Genomic DNA, 12605 nt, shown 5'->3' on the forward strand with positions numbered 1-12605 from the left:
GACAACTTGTACCATCTCGTGGAGGGGTATATGGTCTGCTCGCGCCTCAAGCGAGCTTGCCGTCCTCGTTCGTCCCGCTACGTTAGCGCGCATCACCACCCTCGCGCTCCGCGGATCGATAAAGATATTCAGGAGTTTCATGACTATGACGCTGCCTTCTGGGCAGCCGATTCGACGTGTCGGAGTGGGATAAGGGGGCCCTTACTTCGACTACCGCCCCACACCGGTCCCAACGTTGTGTGGTAACCATCGATCCACGGGAAGTCTCCAATACTTCCCGTGCCGGTATAGGCGTGTGCAAAAAAAAAAAAAAAAAAACTTTGAAACAAATGAATAGATTCACCCAGCCGTAACTTCTCGCTTCGCAAATTCAGAGCTTTTCTGTTTTGTATAGTAAAATGCAAAGGTAACCAAGAAAGTTATGTCGGTTTTTGTGGAGGTCTGTGTTCAATTGGTCTCACACCGTGAGTTAAATGTGAATGAAGATAATGCAAAAGTCGGTTGTTGGTATGGGTATATTCAACAAACTATCTGGTTGTGGCAAGTTACACCGTGAACTTGCGTAATAATAGAGTGAACATGGGACCTCCACAGAGCGTCAATAAGAGCATGTATGCTGTACGAGTTCAAACTGGGGTCAAACGCCGCTGCAGCGAGGTCGAAGATATGCCAAGCCTTTGCTGAGGATGTCGTGACTACGCGGACAGTGTAGCGGTGGTTTAACAAGTTTAAGGAAGGTGATGAAACGCTCGAAGACGCACCACTTGCCTGAAGATCAACACATGTACAAAATGAAAATCTTCAGGCAGCAATTGAGGCGAACAGTGGCCAGACATGTGAGGAACTGGGACTACAATTCAGTGTGAGTGGAGAAACCATTCGGCAGCACCTCCATCAACTTGGGAAGCACTACAAGGTGGGTCGATGAGTCCCACATGACTTGACTCTGGGCCAGAAGACAACGCGAGCAGACACCTTTGTTTCTTTGCTGTATCGTCTGAGAAACGAGCCATTTCTGGACAGGGTGTTGACATGTGATGAGAAGTGGGTTTTATACGAAGCTTCGCGGCGCCGTCATCATTGGTTAGTATCCCATGAACCGGTTCCAAAACAGCCGAAACCAGCACTGCACAAGAAGATGGTCCTCCTGTGTGTTTAATGGACTGCTCGTGGCATCGTGCATCGGAAGCTGCTAGTAGCTGGTCAGAGCATCAGTGCAACTGTGTACTGTCAGCAGTTGAGCCGTGTTCAAAAAAAACTCAAAAATCTGGAGCTAGCACTTCTGAATCTCCAAGGGTTCTTATTGTTACAGGACAACGATAAGCTCCACGTGGGTAGGATGACCCGGGACTCCATTCTACGCCAAGGATGGGAAGCACTCTTGCATATGTCGTACCTCCTGGACATTGCACCGTCCGATTATCACCTATTCCATTCCTTGGACAATCACTTTCGTGGACGCAATTCAAATCTCTAGTAGAGATACAAAATTCACTTGATACCTTCTTCGCTTCATGGCCCACCAAGTTCTACTGCGATGCAATCCATGGTCTTCCAGAACGTTGGTAGAAGGTCATCGATCCTGATGGGGCCTATTTTTGATCTTCCAGGTACGTCTTATATGACATATTGATGTTTGAAGGTGGTGGGTGAAAAAGCTACAGAGCTTTCTTCGTTACCTTTATAGCTACTCTGTTTTAGAGTCGAGATTATTAAACATATTTCTTCTTTACTGCAGATGGGTAAGTTTGGGATATAAAATATTGTAGTTTTCAACCCTAATAATATCTGCATCCCATACAAAATATTTGCACGATGTAGGTTTTGTGGTGAAAGAAAGAATGGCGGTAAAATATAAATGTTACAAGAAGTCTTAAGAGTATGTCTGCCATTGCAAGGAAAATTCAAACAATAATCTGTTAGATAACAGTGTATTTTGTTACATATAAAGTACATAAAGATATATCAATTTCTTTAGCAAAAGAAAAAGTGCCAGTTTAAACTGGAAACAAACGACATAGTTTTAGCGCAAGAAAAGTTTGTTTTTCTCAAAAATTACATAGAGGTATCCTTCTTGCTTTTTCAATCTTAATACCGTTTCTTTCGATTCCTCTTATCTTAATTTCCGAGGTCTTTAGTTGGTTCAATTGTCCACACAATACATTTTTACTGCTACTACTAGTCTATGAGTTATTACAGATTGATGAAAAAGGAGTTGCAAATATATTCACAATCTCCTCTTTGTTCGTTAATTCTTGGTTATTTTCTGTCAGCCTGTTACAACTAAGATGTCGAGTTTTATTCTTAATAAAAGTTTATCGTTGCTTGGGTCAAATTTTGGGTCATATTATTGAAAAATAAAAACCCATACACTGAATTTTTCCGATCACGATCAATCTTTGTATAGTGGTAGAACTTCACCTTATATGAACGTGCGCAATATTATCTTGTAGGTTCTCGTGTTAGTAACAATCAAATTTTGCGTCATATTATAAAAGAAACCTCACATATATGTAAATGATCCTATCGGTATCAAATTTGTCAAGATGGTAGACCTTGGGCAGCTATATAAGCGCCAGAAATATTATACTATTTTGTACACTTACTGTTCCCGAGTTGTAAGCGGTCGAATTTTGCGTCATATTTTCGAAAGCAAAAACCCAAATTCTTAACTCATCCGACTGGGATCAAACTTTCGTCATGTATTTCAAAACAACCCCCCCCCCCACACACACACAAGACTCGCCCGATGGGGACCAAACTTAACATGGTGGTAAACCATGATCTGTCTCTTGGCGTATGAAATATCACATTGTGCAGGCTTTGGGTTCCCAGAGTTACGCAGACTCGAATTTCTGAATCATTGGATATAGCAAAAACAAAATAAATACAGTTTAAATAGTAGCTAAGGGTCAATCTTGGACAGAAAAAAATATTTTAAAAATCCAATGAGGAACGATTATTTACGAATATGCATATTTTACTTATGATCAGTTAATTAATATTAAAATATTGAACTTTAAAATACATGTGATTAAATAGAAATTTATACGTTTAATTTGTTGCAAAGAATTGCAAGTAGTAATTACAATTAAGCAACTTAAAACAAAATTATAATTTTTATATAAGGAATGAGGCAAAGCAGGAATAGATTAAACACAAAATAAACAATTCATTTTAGAATTGTGTAATTGGAAGTACAGTAATGGATATGCCAAATAATTTCGAAACTTTCGGTAAAAGCGAAAGTGCAGTTTCCAAAATCTGCATTTTCGGTTCGAAATAGTATAATTGCTAGGTAAAGAAACCATAGGCAGATATATGATTAATATTTATTTTTACGCAACACGTGTTCTTACCTTTCGTGCCATTCATTTATACATTATTTATAATGTTTCGAAAATGTAAAAAAAAAGAAAAGAAAAGAGAGAATTCAATTCTCTCTTTCATTATATCGTCGCATGAGAACCAGAGGTACGTAACTCTATTTTCGTAAGTTTACAGGCGAGACGACAAACATATTATTTTCTTAGAAAAATGTGTCTTTAATAAGATGGTAATTGAGCTACATTACAACAGATGATCGACAAGAACAGATGGCGTTACGTTCCATTTACACCAAGTGGGGCGTTCAAAATTATGTCCAAACATGAAGAAAACGAAAACAGCATTTTTCGAGTTACGTTCCTTTGGTTCTCATGTGACGATATAGTACCATATTTATAGGTCAACATAAAATATGCCATTGTTAATTCAAGTAAGACATTGTGTACTTCATTTAGGAAATATTATATTATTCTATTGCAAATTGGACTTGGTAAAATTGGAAAACTGTCAGTATTACCTGCCTCAGCAGGATTCAAATCCATATGACTCTCTGATACCAGAGTTTTCTAGTTCGTTTCAACTTGGATTGTACAATATGATAATTTATTTCATTGAGTTCATTTGATTAAACCATTTTATAGAGATAAGCAAATCATTAAAATAACTATGTGGGCAAAGAAGCAAAGCCAGAACTCTGTGCAAAAGATTAGTTATAGAGATTACTGAAGTTTCGTTTTTCTTGTTTATTATAATATAGTTTATATTTTCTATTTACGAGTGTTTTAAATATTTCACATCAGTAAACTCATCAGATCTGTAGCCACAATTCTGCTCCTAGCTGCAAGATAATAGCAATCCACATTTTTATGAAAATTGAGTTAGCTCTGTTTTACAAAACCTATATGGGAGACACTTCAAGCCAATGATTTCAAATTTGGCTGATAACAGTGCCATATGTGATTTCTCACAAGCACTACAGAATACCATCCACATATTTTGGGTGCAAGACAATGGTAATGCACAAGACAAGATGGCCGACATTGGGCGGAAGTGTGTATGTCGTTCCGAGGCAATCGAAAGTGACATGTCGGAAGGGATCAGTTATTTAAAAAGATAGTGGTTGTCTTCCAAAGCAAGTAACGGTTTTCCATCAGATAATGAAGAAAGGATATGTATTATGAAGCTTCTTTATTTCATACGTGACTACATTGGTCTTGTGTGTTACTATTGTATTGCACCAAACATTTCAGTTCTGTGTTGAATGCCATTATCTTGTTCCTAAATTGTGACCTTTTTCTTTCATTTGTGTCTTGCAGACGGTTCCCGTTCCCTCAGATGGTGCAACTAGTGGTCCATCCGGTGCTCAAAACAACATAAACAAGAAATCACTGAAAAAAACCTCAGAGGAAATGCAAAAGTAGCGAGCGGAAACCCTGCGTGACTTAGGTTTGGAATACACTTCAACAAGTTAAAAAAAAATAGGAGCTATTCCTGGGAAATATGTAAATTCACCAGAAAGTACTTCAACATGTTGAATGCTGATCACAGACAAAAGTTTTCACGGATTTTTGGACATTAGGGAATTTTGACCTGCAAAATGCATATCTATGTTCCTGTGTGCAGCTTACTACTATTAAAAGACAGTACGTAAAGCAGAAATCCAAAAGAAAAACATCCGTCGTTTACAGTGTTGGGTAAGTTACTTGTAAAAATGTAACGCGTTACAAGTTACTTTAGTTTCTCTTAATATCTAACGCGTTAGTAACGCGTTACTTGCCCCCAAAAAGTAACTGTTACTTTACTTCGCAAGTAACGCGTTACTAACTCGTTACTTTTAGGTCCGAAACTTTAAAAATGTGAAAAAAATACGACTTCAATTTTCCATACTACTCTTACTACCGCTATTATTATTACGGTATTATTATTATTATTATTATTGCACGTTCTGAATCTGTTTATGTAAATGCAAGGACAAATTTTTACTTGATATATGAACGTTTTCATATAATGTAACATTGATAAAATGCCATACGGCGTTACTCGTAAGGATGGACACGAGCGAGTTTTCTTTGACACTCGATTCGACTAGAAACAGACATCTTTGAGTTCGACCCGAGAACTCGACTCAAAAAATTTCCTCCAACTCGACTCGAATTGGGGTCGAGTTTCGACTCGACTCGAGCCAAATCCGGTGTGTAGTTTTGAGTATATTCTTCAAGTATATTATATAGACAGTGTAATTATTATCAATGACACTACTACTACTACAACTTTTATAACAATAATAATAATAATAATAATAATAATAATTATTATTATTATTATTATTATTATTAATTATAACAATACTGTATATAAAAAGAAAATAGGCGGTTTGTGTTTGAATACTAAAAAACTAGTTGATTGCGAACCTCGGTAGTCGTGAAGTCTAGGAGTCAAGGACATTGTTCACGAGCTTCTGAATTTGGGTTGAGGGTCTGGGTTGAGTATTCGGGCTCGAACCAAACACTGTTAAAAGTTATAGGGCACTGGCCAAATATCTTCAAAACTGCTCCGCCCGGGTTTAGAATTGTCAACAACTCGAGCAGCTCGGCTCACAGCTCATTCACTATCGACCCGAACCGAGAAGGGAGCCGAGCCAACAGCTCACCCTACCAACTCGGCTAGAACCCTAGGCTTAGTTGAGCCGAACCGAGCATATGGCTCATCCCTACCAAGCCAGCTCGAGCTGATGGTTCACCCCAAGTGAGCCGGCTCGAGCCATCTTCTCAGTTGAGCCGAGCCGAGCTGAGCTTGTTATAAAAAATCTCTTGTGGTTTCGCTATCGAGACGAGACCACATGCGAGCAGTGTCCCTTCTCGTGAGCAACACTAAAAGTATTCCACATTACTGTTTAGCTTACATTTCTCATGGCTTTCGTTTTCCAGTGTAATGAGGCCATGATTTCAAGACGACTTAAAATGAACGAGCCATTTATCAAACTCGACTGGACTCGAAACTCGACGCGAAAAACTGAATCAGCTCGGAACTCGACTCGAGGATATTACCCTTGACTTGACTCGAAAATCGACTTGAATTCGAGTCGAGTCGAGTTTTAGCTTGATTCGTGCTCATCCCTATGCGTTAGAAAAAAAGGTTGCTTATTATTATTCTGCTAAACTAATTATATAATAATAACAATGTTGTTTTGTAAAATTAAAAATAAAGAATATAGAGAAAGATTACACTACTCTATAATCAACGGGACTCTAGGATAAGCAAACATACCATCAGCAAACTATTTTCTAGTAATAACGTAGGGCTGCAGTAGTAGTGGTCCCCGTTCGCCCGAATGACTCATCCTCACTCTCTTTTATGACCGGGGTGAAAGGTCAATGACCTGGCCCGGGGTCAATGACCTAGGGGTACATAGGACCACCCCCTCTAAATTTTGGCAGGGGTACCATGGCCCACCCCCTAAATTTTGGCAGGGGTACATAGGACCACCCCCCTTAAATTTTGGAAATTGCCAAATCTAAAAATTTGGTATGGTAGCCTAGGACCACAGTATGTACCCCTATCAGTATTGGGTGTCTATGTCGTTCCCTTTTATGAGTAAAAAATTGCCAAAAATTCAAATTTCGGGGTTTTTTGACCTAATTTATCCCCTTTGATGAGGTGTTATTACCTTATATGGTTATATGGGCGTATACAGGGGTCCATTACCTTTCATAACATATGGGTATATTAATGCACCCCTTGAAAAATTTGGGAGGGGTACCTTGGCCCACCCCTTAAATTTTAGAAATTGCCCAATTTAAACATTTGGTATTATAGTACAGAACCCTAGTATGTATCATGATAAATTTAGATGGTCCACCTCGTTCCCTTTTAGGGGTATCAAATTGCCAAAATATAAACGTAAGCAATACGTAGTACCACGTGTTTGGTTTTGACCTAAGTTATCCCCTTGGATGAGGTCCTATTACCTTATATGTTTATATGAGCGTATACAGGAGTCTATTACCTTTCATAAGACATGGGTATATTGGTGCACCCCTTTAAAAATTTGGGAGGGGTACCTTGGCCCACCCCTTTATTTTTAGAAATTGCCCAATTTAAACATTTGGTATAATAGTATAGAACCCTAGTATGTATCACTATAAATTTGGGTGGTCCACCTTGTTCCCTTTCATGGGTACAAAATTACCAAATTTTAGTACAACCACGTGTTTGGTCTTTTCACCTAATTTATCGCGTTTGATGAGGTGTTATTATCCTATATGGTTATATGGGCGTATACAGGGGTTCATTACCTTTCACAAAACATGGGTATATTGGTGCACCCCTTGAAAAATTTGGGAGGGGTACCTTGGCCCACCCCTTAAATTTTGGAAATTGCCCAATTTAAACATTTGGTATAATAGTATATGACCCTAATATATATTACGATAACCTCGTTCCCTTTTAGGGGTACAAAATTGTCAAATTTTAGTACAACCACGTTTTTGGTCATTTGGACCAATTTATGCTTTTGGATGAGGTCCTACAACCTTATATGGTTATATGGTTATGTATGGGTGTCTATTTCCTATCATAAGAAATAGGTACATTTGTGCACTCTGGGAGGGGTACCTTGGCCCACCCCTTAAATTTTGGAAATTGCCCAATTTAAACATTTGGTATTATAGTACCGGACCCTAATATGTATTATGATAAATTTGGGTGGTCCACCTCGTTCCCTTTTAGGGGTACAAAATTGTCAAAATATAAACGTAAGCAATACGTTGTACCACGTGTTTGATCTTTTGGCCCAATTTATCCTCTTGGATGAGGTTCTATTACCTTATATGGTTATATGGTTATGTATAGGGGTCTATTCACTATCATAAGACAAAGGTACATTTGTGCACTCCTTTAAAAATTTGGGAGAGGTACTTTGGCCCACCCCTTAAATTTTAGAAATTGCTCATTTTATATATTTGGTATTATAGTACTGGACCCTAACATGTATTATGATAAATTTGGGTGTTTCAACTCGTTCCCTTTTAGGGTACCAAATTGCCAAATTTTAGTACAACCACGTTTTTTTTGGCCCAATTTATCCTCTTGGATGAGGTTCTATTACCTTATATGGTTATATGGTTATGTATAGCGGTCTATTCCCTATCATAAGACATAGGTACATTTGTGCACTCCTTAAAAAATTTGGGAGGGGTACTTTGGCCCACCCCTTAAATTTTGGAAATTGCCCAATTTAAACATTTGGTATTATAGTACAAGACCCTAATATGTATTATGATAAATTTGGGTAATCCACCTCGTTCCCTTTTAGGGGTACAAAATTGACAAAATATAAACGTAAGCATTACGTTGTACCACGTGTTTGGTTTTTGACCTAATTTATTCCTTTGGATGAGGTCCTATTACCTTATATGGTAATGTATAGGTGTTCATTCCCTATCATAAGACATAGGTACATTGATGCACCCCGGGAGGGGATTCAGTATCATAGTACATGACTCAACATGTATCATGATAAATTTGGGTGGTCCACATCGTTCTCTTTTAGGGGTACAAAATTGGTAAAATATAAACATAAGCAATATGTTGTACCATGTGTTTGGTTTTTGGCCCAATTTCTCCCCTTTGATGAGGTTTTATTACCTTATATGGTTATATGGTCATGTATATAGGTTCATTTCCTATCATAAGATATGGGTACATTGATGCATCCTTTAAAAATTTGGGAGGGGTATCTTGGCTTATCCACGCGGTTTTAGAAATTGTTTAATATAAGCATTTGGTATCATAGTACAGGTCTCCAATATGTACCACTATAAATTTGGATGGTCCACATCGTTCCCTTTTCATAGGTAAAGAACTACCAAAAATCAAATTTCGGAGGTTATTGACCCCTATTTAGCATGTTATATGGATATGTACAGAGGTTTATTACCTTTATATGTTTATGTTCCCTTTTAAATTTGGGAATTATCAAATAACAAAATTCGGTAAACGTTTTCTAGGACCCATTGTAGATGTTGATGTTCCTCTTATGGCCAAATATTCAAAATTTAAATGTTATTGACCGGCTTTATTATTGAATAAGTACAGGATTTATTACTTTTTTCATAAGACACAGGTGTATTTGTGTACCAATCTTAAATTTTGGAAGGGGTACATTTCTTATTGTCATATCAATAATTGGTAATTGTTCTTAAAATTGGATAGTATCTCTTTCATTGGGTAAATCAATATGATCACGTGATCGGTTATTGACCTATGATGGGATTAGGAGTCCAGGACATTGGTACATTGAAACTTTGTAGGATAATTTGATAATGCGTCATTGGTTTTGATTATTCCCGCCAAATATAAACGTAAGCAAGACGTTGTACCACGTGATTGACCTTGATGAGGTAGTGTACAGGGATACATAGCTAACCTTATTGAATCTAATGACTCATAGTCTTAAGGGAATACATGCTACATCACTGGCAAAGTTATTGTTGATGCAATTTGATTGGTTGATCACTATCTTTCGTGCAATCTGATTGGTTACTGATTTTCAAATCTTTGCTGCATTCAGTTTTAAGTTTTGTTTAACATTTAAAAAAGTTTTTGAAATTTTTGTTTGAAACTTTGGTTTGACATTTTTTCGTTTGATATTTTTAGTTTGAAAATTTTTGTTTCGAAGTTTTTGTTTCAAAATTTTTTGTTTGAAACAGGTTTGAAATTTTTTCGTTTGAAATTTTTGGTTTGAAAAATTTGTTTCGAAAGTTTTGTTTAAAAAATTTTGTTTGAAATTTTTGTTTCAAAATTTGTTTGAAATTTTTTGGTTTGGAATTTTTGTTTCAAAATTTTGTTTGAAATTTTTGTTTCAAAATTTTTTTTGAAATTTTTTGTTTTGAAATTTTTGTTTCAAAATTTTCTTTGAAATTTTTTCGTTTAAAAAATTTTGTTTCGAAATTTTTGTTTGAAATTTTTGTTTCAAGGTTTGATTTGACATTTTTAAAAGTTTGTGCACTTATTAGTAAAGAACCGGATCTGTTTAAAACAAAAACCTCTGGCAACATTATGGTGCAATAATACACGTCAGAACATGATAATGCAACGTCATGTTTTGCATCATCGTTCGAGTTAGTATTCATGACAACATCATCATGGCTACTTGTCTGCAGTTTCTAAACACACGTGATGTGATGAAATCATTTACCAAGATTACTGATTTACAACAGAATGTACCTTATAGAATCTTAGCTAGCCAAAAAATCCCTACAAAGTTTGGATTAAGAATCGTAGTGAAGCTTGAAAATGATAAGAATATAATTTTACCAGCAAGATATTTTCCCATGGAAGCATCAAAACAAGAAGAACTGCTGCGTTTCTTAAATACTGGATCTGTATCTTTATGTTACAAAGGATTCTTGGGTCGAAGTCATCAACTTGAATTTAATACACAGCCGGATTCGTCAGCAATTGAATTCAAACGTCAGCACATTTCTTTCCAATGACGTCAGCCGTAGTTGTATGAATTTGGTTGGTCAGCATGACGGCAGCAACTGTGATGAAATCATGAATTCAAATGTCAGCACATTTCTTTTCAATGACGTCAGCAATAACTATATATCAACCAATACACTGTCATCCCACGAAATCATTTGAGCAAGTGCTTTTCAGGAGGAAAGATGTGTACTTCTAACGATAAAGAATTCATCTTCGCAAGCTATTATCCAATAAATATATTTCAAACAAAACATGTGATGATTGGTATCAGTGCTAGAACATTTGAACCTGTAATTCGATTGGGCAAAGCAGAACAATTTGGTGTACAACTGAACTTTGAAGAATGGCACGAATCGACCAAATGAACGATTATTTTCATGATGAGCTAAATGTGACCATAGTCAAATCATTAGGCTCAAATCATGAAGTGGTGCTGCGTACAGTCCTCGAAGAGAAGATGGTGCTGTTACGTAAAAAGAGTACATTTCATGTCCCTCGCAACATGGTGTATCTAACACAAACGGAATGGAACAAATTCATCAGCGTATTCCAGTGTGTTAAACATGCAGTGTAAGTGTGCAACAAAACAAGTATATTCCTGAAAAAGTACTATTTTGAAAAATGTGTTATGCATATTGTACAACATGTATCTAGATATTGTGATGGTTGTCAACATCGTTCGTGGGTGCATACCTGTATTGATAAACAGTTTATTTGTGATCAAATGGACATTGAGTTTCCACCAATTGATATTGCAATAGACCTTAAAAGACTTCAACTGGAATTAAAATTATATGCTAAAGACAAACTAGTGCACGAAGTTCAAAATACATTGTATCGACAATATCCAGAACCACTATCTGGTATGGATGTATGTGGAGTGTAATAAAATGATCCATTTCAATGATTTGTGTTTTTTCATTTCAAGTACAACCCCATATTCTGACGTGTACTATTGCACCACAATGTTGTCAAAGGTTTTTGTTTTAAACAGTTCCGGTTCTTTACTAATAAGTGCACAAACTTTTAAAAATGTCAAACCAAACTTTGAAACAAAAAATTAGAACAAAAATCTTTGAAACAAAATTTTGAAACGAAAAAAAAATTCAAACAAAAAATTTCAAACGAAAAAAATTCAAACAAAATTTTGAAGCGAAAAAAATTTCAAACAAAATTTTGAAACAAAAAATTTCAAACAAAAAATTTGGAAACGAAAAATTTCAAACAAAAAATTTTAAACAAAATTTTCGAACAAAAATTTTAAAACAAAAAATTTCAAACAAAAAATTTGGAAACGAAAAATTTCAAACAAAAATTTTAAACAAAATTTTGAAACGAAAAAATTTTTAAAAATTTCAAACGAAAAATTTTTAAACAAAAAATTTTTGAAACAAAAGTTGTCAAAAAAATGTCAAACAAAATTTTGAAACAAAAAATTCAAACAAAAATTTGAAAGCAAGAATTTTCAAACAAAAAGTTTCAAACAAAAAAATTTCAAACTAAAAATTTTACGTTTCACGGTTAACCGTCAAACTTTATCCGGTTTTTAACTATTCGATTAACAAATAAACGGTTTTGATCATATTTATCAGTGAGTGCAAAATGTTGAACGAAACCAAGATTTTTAAATGTTAAACAAAACTTAAAACTGAATACAGCAAAGATTTGAAAATCATCAACCAATCAGATTGCACGAAAGATAGTGATCAACCAATCAGATTGCAGGAAAGATAGTGATCATCCAATCAAATTGCATTAACAATAACTTTGCTAGTGTCAGATTACATCAC

At 35.9% G+C, this 12605-nt stretch overlaps 1 protein-coding gene across 1 annotated transcript in view; it reads right to left on the bottom strand.

Annotated features, from left to right (window-relative positions):
- The window catches only part of su(r) (dihydropyrimidine dehydrogenase su(r)), a 293614-nt gene that overhangs the window by 231721 nt on the left and 49288 nt on the right, over positions 1–12605 (bottom strand). The window lies entirely within an intron of this gene.

Source organism: Thermobia domestica, chromosome 6, assembly GCF_964235325.1.
Source record: "Thermobia domestica chromosome 6, izTheDome1.hap1.1, whole genome shotgun sequence".
Lineage (NCBI taxonomy): Eukaryota > Metazoa > Arthropoda > Insecta > Zygentoma > Lepismatidae > Thermobia > Thermobia domestica.